We start from the raw sequence: 7,632 nt of genomic DNA, 5'->3' as shown, positions 1-7,632 counted from the left end.
TAACATTGCGATAGTTTTATGAGGATGAGTCACTTTTCTAAAGAATTTTGCAATAAACTAGTTTTATGTCACAACGTCATGAAGGAATTGACTTTGGCATCTGCTCTCCTTTGGGTTTCTATCTCTTCTCGTATCTCCTTTAGGGAATCTGACTTGATTTTGCCCAACTAGCTTTCTCTGCTTCAGTCTTCCATTTATAGTCTGCTAGCTGCTTGGGTCCCTGGCTCAGCTCCCATACCAACTTACCCATTTGGGAGCATTCAGCTACACTGCCTTTCTCTTGCTTTGGCTTCCACATTTGGGAACCGTCCAATGTGGCCACACACTCCACCCTCCCCTCCACCCCCGGAATACAACAACTACACAGCATTAAAAGTGTCATTTGTTGATGCAGTTCAGAATTGTATTGAAAAAAAAAAGAAAGAAAAATAAAAAAAAGGGCTTCCATTCCCAGGGAATCCTGTGTTCTACCCCACTTAGGGATGCGCAGACACAGGGGCTTGGACTCACCCTGTTGCCTCATTCTACCTCCAGGAAGCAGAGCTCCTTTGGCCTGAGATGGTGCTGAGTCTGCCATGCAGATTACCTTTCAGCTTTTGAAGCTAGGCCCCGCTACTGCATCTCATGGTCCTGGTGAACAGAAGGTAAGTGTGACAGTGCCACCCCTGCGGTTGTAAAAACCAAAATGTCTCCAGAAAGTTCCCAGGGAGATAAAATCAGCCACAGTTGAGAATCACTACACTAAAGAATACATACCTTCCATTTGGTCAGATACTGTCAATGAGTCTCCAGAGATTGGTACCAATTTATATGTTCTCTAGAATATCTATTTCATCCCATCCTCATTAATACCATGCAATTAAAACGTTTTGCTAACCCAATTGATGCCAACAGTATCTTGTTTTCATGGGTATCTCTCTAATTACTGGCGAGGCTGAGTTTATTGGCCATTTATATTTTTTTCCCTAAAGTATATCTTTATATCTTTTTATACATTAATGGACTCAATTTGGTAATATTTTGTTGAGAAAATTTGCATCTATGTACATGAGAAATATTAGTCTATTGTTTGCTTTTTCTTGTGATGTCTTTTATCTGGTTTTGATGGTGAAATGATTTTGACCTCATAAAATGAGTTCAGAAGTATTTCTTCTGGTTCTGTTTTCTGGAAGAAACTATGTAAATTTGGTACTATCTTGCCTTAAATGTTTGATAGAATTCACCAAAGAAATTATATAGATCTTTGCTTTCTTTTTTAGAGTTAATAATTATTCATTAAATCTTTAATAAATATAAGCCTATTAAGGTTGTTTATTCTATTTGTGTGAATTTTGGTAGTGTGTGTCTTCCAAGCAGTTGGTCCATTACATCTAAGTTATCAAATTTTTGGACATAAATTTGTTGCTATCATTTCTTTATTGTTCTTTTAATTTCTGTTGGGTCAGTAATAATGACCAGGTCTTTTATTTCTGATATTGATAAATTGTGTCTTCTCTGTTTGTTTTTTTTTTTCTTTGTTATCCTAGTGAGAGGTTTTATACTTTTACTGGTATTTAAAACAAACAAACAAAACAAAACAAAACAAAACAAAACAAAACCCCACAGTTTTTAAATTCATTGCTCTTCTCCATTGTTTTCCTGTCTAATTTTAATTCCCTCTCTTCCCCCTCCTTCCCTCTTTCTTTCTTTTCTTTTCTTCCTTCCTTCCTTCCTTCCTTCCTTCCTTCCTTCCTTCCTTCCTTCCTTCCTTCCTTCCTTTCTCTCTCTCTCTCTCTCTCTCTCTCTCTCTCTCTCTCTCTCTCTCTCTCTCTTTCTTTCTTTGTATGGATGATGTTCCAACTGAGCTACTGGCCAGGTGCTTGCTTTATTTTTATAATAATCTGCTTTTACTGACTAGTTCTATAAGGCAGATAGTAGATTTTCAAAAAATTTTAGATTTTCATTTTTATAGTATATACATTTAGTGTTATAAATTTCATTCTAAGCACTATAATTGCCTCCCACAATTTTTTAAAAATATATATATTTTATTGATTTTTTTATAGAGAGGAAGGGAGAGAGATAGCTAGAAACGTCCATGAGAGAGAAACACCGACCAGCTGCCTCTTGCACACCCCCAACCGGGGATGTGCCCGCAACCAATGTACATGCCCCTGACCGGAATCAAACCTGGGACCTTACAGTCTGCAGACCGACGCTCTACCACTGAGCCAAACCGGTTTCGGCGCCTCCCACAATTTTTGATAAGTTGAATTTTTTACACTTAATTCAAAATATCTTTTTAAATTTCTCCTATCAAGCCAGTGTGGCTCAGTGGTTGAGTGTTGACCTATGAACCCAGGGCGTCAGGATTTGATTCTGGTCAGGGTTCATGCCTGGGTTGTAGGCTCCATCCCCAGTGTGGGATATGCAGGAGGCAGCCGATCCATGATTCTCCTTCATCATTTATGTTTCTATCTCTCCCTCTCTCTTCCTCTCTGAAATCAATAAAAATGTATTTTAAAAAACTTTTCTCCTGAGCTGCCTTTTTTGAGCCAAATGTTATTAGAAATGGGTTGTTTAAACTCCAGTGATCTGGGGCTTTTCCATTTACCTTCCTATTTCCAATTTCCATCCCATTCTATTCCATTATCATTTGACAATGCACTTTGTATGATTTCTATCCTTTTCATTTTGCTAAAGTTTGTTTTATGCCTCAGGGTGTGGTTTATTTTATTGAATGCTCCATACTCACTTGAAACTAATGTATATTATGCTGTTATTTAATGGTGTATCCTATATATATATATGTTTCATAAAGTTGATTGATGGTGCAGTTTAGATCATCTATTTCCTTCCGACTTTCTGCCTCCAGCTAGGATAACTGCAGTGATCTTATAAGGGGCATATCTTCATTGGCTCTGTTTTTTTTGTGTTTTTTTTTTCAAATTGAATTTCCACTCTACAGCCTAATATTTTCAAGATACATATCTCTTTATTTCAACCCATTATTTAAAATAATGGTATGTCCTTATCACTACCTTTCAACATTTCTCCCTTGGGGAATCCTTCCCTGGCCTTGCAGACTAGATCAAAGTCCCGGTAGCAGGTATTGCTGACCCACAATCCCATCCTCCTGAGTTCCCCTGCAGATGCGGTGGACTGTTTCTGGGCACAGAATCTCTTCCCATCTCCGGTGTCTGCATCTCCTGCTTCTCCACCCGAGGGCTTGTTTGGAGGCCACTGGCCACCCTGAAATCTGCCCCTTGGGGCAGTCCTCAACCAGCGAGGAATAATAGAGTTCAGGGGCAAATATCCCATCTCCCAAATAATTTAGTGGGGCATTTCTCATCTGTGTTCCTGTTCCACAGGGACCTTTAACCCTCTGAAGGTTCTCTACAGGACCGAGCTTCCGTTGTCCACAGAAGCAGTCCGCTCACCAAAGCCCTCTTCATGAAGTGTTTCCTTCCCTAGATCACTTTCTCTCCTACATTACTCATCTTTCTGGGATCAATCCCCAACTAAATTACCCGCATCCGAGTTCTTATTTCAGGGTCAGCTTTTGGCGAAATCTGAAGTATGGCATCCCGTTTGTTTACCCTGCCAGGCTACCATGTCCCTCGGCTTCATGGCGTATTTAGGGTTTGCCTTCACATGGATGACAGGGAGAGGCTTGGAATAATGTTCACCAACTTGGTCGTTTTTTTTGTTTTTGTTTTTGAGGGTAGAACTTTTACTTTCAGTATTTTTCGTCTTTTACAGGCATTACAATTTTAATAAAAGTCAATGACATACCCAACAATACTTTTTTCTTTTTTTATGGTATAATACCTTTCTTTGTATAATACATGTATCTGTGTTTTCAGTTTTTAAACTAAATATTTTAACCTGGAGGGGAAAAAAAGCAATGTCATGAAATTCTTTCCAGAGACATAAAATTAATAAAAATGATGCATTTTTGCTTTCAATAAGAATTTCTGCTGAATATAAATTTCTAATTTAAGTAACTTTATTTTATATGACATTCTCGTTCACTGTATTATTAATATACTGACTGAAAGAAATGGCTTAAAAAGGGTCTCCTTATTATCCTTTTATGAGATTTTGCTGATGTAGAAAGGGGAAAATGGAGGTGGCTAGGGAGGCAGTATTTTGTCATACTTGAATTTTTTCTTAAAATAGATTTAACATTTCATTTGGTCTCTACTCTGAAGTCTAAAGTAGAAAGCAACTAATTATTTTGTTGTTTGTATTTTATAGCTCAACCATTAGCATTTTATAGCCTCTTTTTGCTGATATAAACAAACATTTTAAAGAGGAAGGAATGCAGCTATATTTAGATAACATAGTATTAAAGCTAATATAAGATTAATAGCATTTCCTCCTTCTTGACTGAAGGTAAAGTAAAAATAGAAAGAATTTAATCCACTCAGTATGACCTCCAACTAGAAACTCAGAATACCATTTAACTAAATTATCTACATGAAATTCTTATTTTCGCCACTGATAAGGCCATTATACACAAATCCCTGCTTTTAAAAACAGAAAGTTTCAAGAGAATAGAGTGCATGTGAGTTTCAGAGAACAGGGATTTACGGATCACAGATTTTTAAAGTGGCTTTTTAATCAATACAAAATATAAGCCTTTTTTTTTTTTTTTCCAGTTAGAAAAGGGATTACTAAAGCCATAAAAAAAAAAACTTTCTTATTCATTTGGACTCTAAAAGATTAATTCATAATAAATCACTAAGAGCATTACATTATGGAAATACAGGGTTCTGGAAGGATCTCTGGAGGTAAGAGATATGGGACTAGTAATAAATTCATTTTTCCTCTACTCAATTTTTAAAGATTAAAACTATGAATATTTTATGTTGAGAGAAGTTGTAACAATGAGGACATTCATGAATTGCTGAGGGCCTTATCCACAGTGGGAAAATCCTAGCGTTCCTTCCCTACTACTTAGCAGTATTTCTTTTACAAGCACTTTATCCTTAGAAGGGGAAATGGGAAAAGGCCCAAAGGCCTCAACATAAGAATGTTCCCATAGTCTGGCTTATTACAACCAGCATTTTATTTTAAAGAAAATAATCCAAATGTTCAACCATACAGGAGTTAAATAAATAATGATACAGCTATGTAATAAATGGTTAGCCTTTAGATAATAAACAGTCATTGTCAGAAAAATGCTCATCATCTGTTGTTAATTGAAAAAATATGTCTGCAAATATGTAAAATGTAATGCCATGTTTCACAAGGATAAGTGTATTTGAATATGTAGATAAAATCTGAATGATATCATCAGAACTAGAAATAGTGATGAGTTTAGTATGATAAGACTACAATATCCTCTTGCCCTACCTATTTTTATTTATTTTTATTTTTTTAAAAATATATATTTTATTGATTTTTCACAGAGAGGAAGGGAGAGAGATAGAGAATTAGAAATATCAATGAGAGAGAAACATTGGCCAGCTGCCTCCTGCACACCGCCACTGGGGTTATGCCCGCAACCAATGTATATGCCCTTGCCCGGAATTGAACCTGAGACCCTTTAGTCCGCAGGCCGACGCTCTATCCACTGAGCCAAACCGGTTTTGGCCCTACCTACTTTTAATTATCTCTATTTTCTATATTTTTTCAATAATAATCTATTTCTATAATAAAGGAAAAATAAAAGTTACAAAATTAAAACACAGCTCAACTATTTATACTTGTGAAAATTGGACAAGTTTCCAATTTTCTTTTTTTTTATATTATATAAAAGTTAACACAAATGCACATGTGAAAACTTGACAGGGTTGTGCATTTACCAAATGTTTTATAAATGTGACTTTCAGAGACTCCTAATAATCTCTCTACCACAATTTAGGAATGGGACCTTAGGAAAATTACCTAACTTCTTTGGATTTTGTTTAACTCATTAGTAATATGAAGAATTTATACTGATTTTAAGGCTACTCTTCCAATCATTGTACTTTATGAAGAATCTCACATATTTATACACATATGTTTCAATTTTTAATTTTTAAAAATATTTTTGTCATATTTTTTCAATTTTTTTTTTTAAGAGAGAGTGGAAGGGAGAGGAAGAGTCAGCAAGAGAGAAACATCAATGTGAGAAAGACGCATTGATTGGTTCTCTCCAGCATATGTCCTGACCAGGGCTTGGGATCAAGTCTGCAACCCAGGTACGTGCCCTTGACCAGGAATTGAACCCAGAACCCTTCCATTCACAAGTCAGTGTTCGATCCACTGAGCTAAACTTGCTAGGGCCGTATGTTTGAATTTAAAGATGTGTGTGTAATTGGAAGGAGAGGAAAAGAAAAGAAAGGGACTGGGCTTTTATATATCTGATCAACACTAAAATTACTAACACATCCCTGCCCATGAGTAATACTCAGAGTATGAAATATGTAATAAATAGTTAGAGGAGGAAGGAAGATGAAGTAAGAAGTTTGTCAGGCCATCCAAGAAAAGAGTGAGGACAGTACAACTCAATGATTGCAGCCCCTATAAAGGTGACTGTATTTCTGACCACTTCCCTAGGTCCATTATAATAACATTAAAGACAGATATTTCAAAGGGTTGATAATTTAAAAAATCTTCCAGCCCTAACTAGCGTGGATATGCTTGTTGTTCCTGGTTTCTTAGCTGATTTTGAAAGGAAAGAATGGAAAATATATTGAATCTTTGGCATCTGATAGTTCTAGCTCTTTGGTAGTTGTTAGATAAATACTACATCCTTATTCAACATGAAGCCATGTATGTGGAAATAGAGGGCAGGTGAAGGACAATGGGTATAACAAGGATATTAATTCTAGAAGTTTCAATAGAATCATGGCTATCGTCATTTGTATCCAAATGAGCATGAAGAGGAAGTGATCATATAATGAATGAAATGTTCCTAAATTGTCAGTCAGGAAACTTGGTTTCTAGCCCTAAATTTCTCACTATCAATGTAACTTTATGTAAGTAATATTACATGAGCCTGTTTCTTTCTCTAGATAAAGTGTCCATACTATAATACATATTGTTTTCCTATGGCTACTGTAACAAATAAGACAAACTGGTGGCTTAAAATGACTGACATGTAGTCTCTCAGAGCTCTGAAGCCTCAAGTCTGAGATCAGTTTCATGGAGTCAAAATTAAATTAGCAGAGCCATGTTCTTTCTGTATTCTCTTAAAATCTGTTCCTTATCCATCTCAGCTTCTGGTGGCTGCCAACGTTCGTTTGCTTGTGGCCACATACATGAATTTTTGCCTCCATCTTCACTTTAACATGTGAGAAATCTTATTCTGTGTCCCTTCAGATGGATACATAGAATAGCATTTATATAACTCAATATAATCTCCCCATCCCAATATTCTTAATTTAATCTGTGTAGAACTTCCTTCCATAAAAGGTAACACAGCTTCCAGAAATTAGGATGTGGACATCTTTTAAGATAACCTTCTTCTGGACTACTATACATTACTTAGTCAACAAGTCCAGGTTTATAATTCAATAACTTAAGGAATAAGCATTTTTTAAAATTCCATAGAGTCCTAGTTATAGAAAGAATTCAGAGCTCAGCTTTGTTCTCCTTCTCTTTTGAGCCCAAACCATCTATTTCTGATGAGAGATATGAAGGTGGGAGTTTTTTTGGGTT

General features: G+C 36.0%; 1 protein-coding gene across 1 annotated transcript in view; it reads left to right on the top strand.

The window, feature by feature from the left end:
* Nucleotides 1-318: 318 nt before the first annotated feature.
* Nucleotides 319-7,632, top strand: part of TMEM196 (transmembrane protein 196) — a 165,840-nt gene continuing 158,526 nt past the window's right edge. The window contains exon 1 of the mRNA XM_084897877.1: nucleotides 319-644. The gene's annotated coding sequence lies outside the window, so the exon portion shown is untranslated. The remainder of the gene's footprint in view (nucleotides 645-7,632) is intronic.

The sequence above is a fragment of the Pipistrellus hanaki genome (assembly GCF_964339955.1).
Source record: "Pipistrellus hanaki genome assembly, chromosome: 10".
Taxonomy (NCBI): Eukaryota; Metazoa; Chordata; class Mammalia; order Chiroptera; family Vespertilionidae; genus Pipistrellus; species Pipistrellus hanaki.
This window is presented reverse-complemented; position numbering and strand designations above follow the sequence as displayed.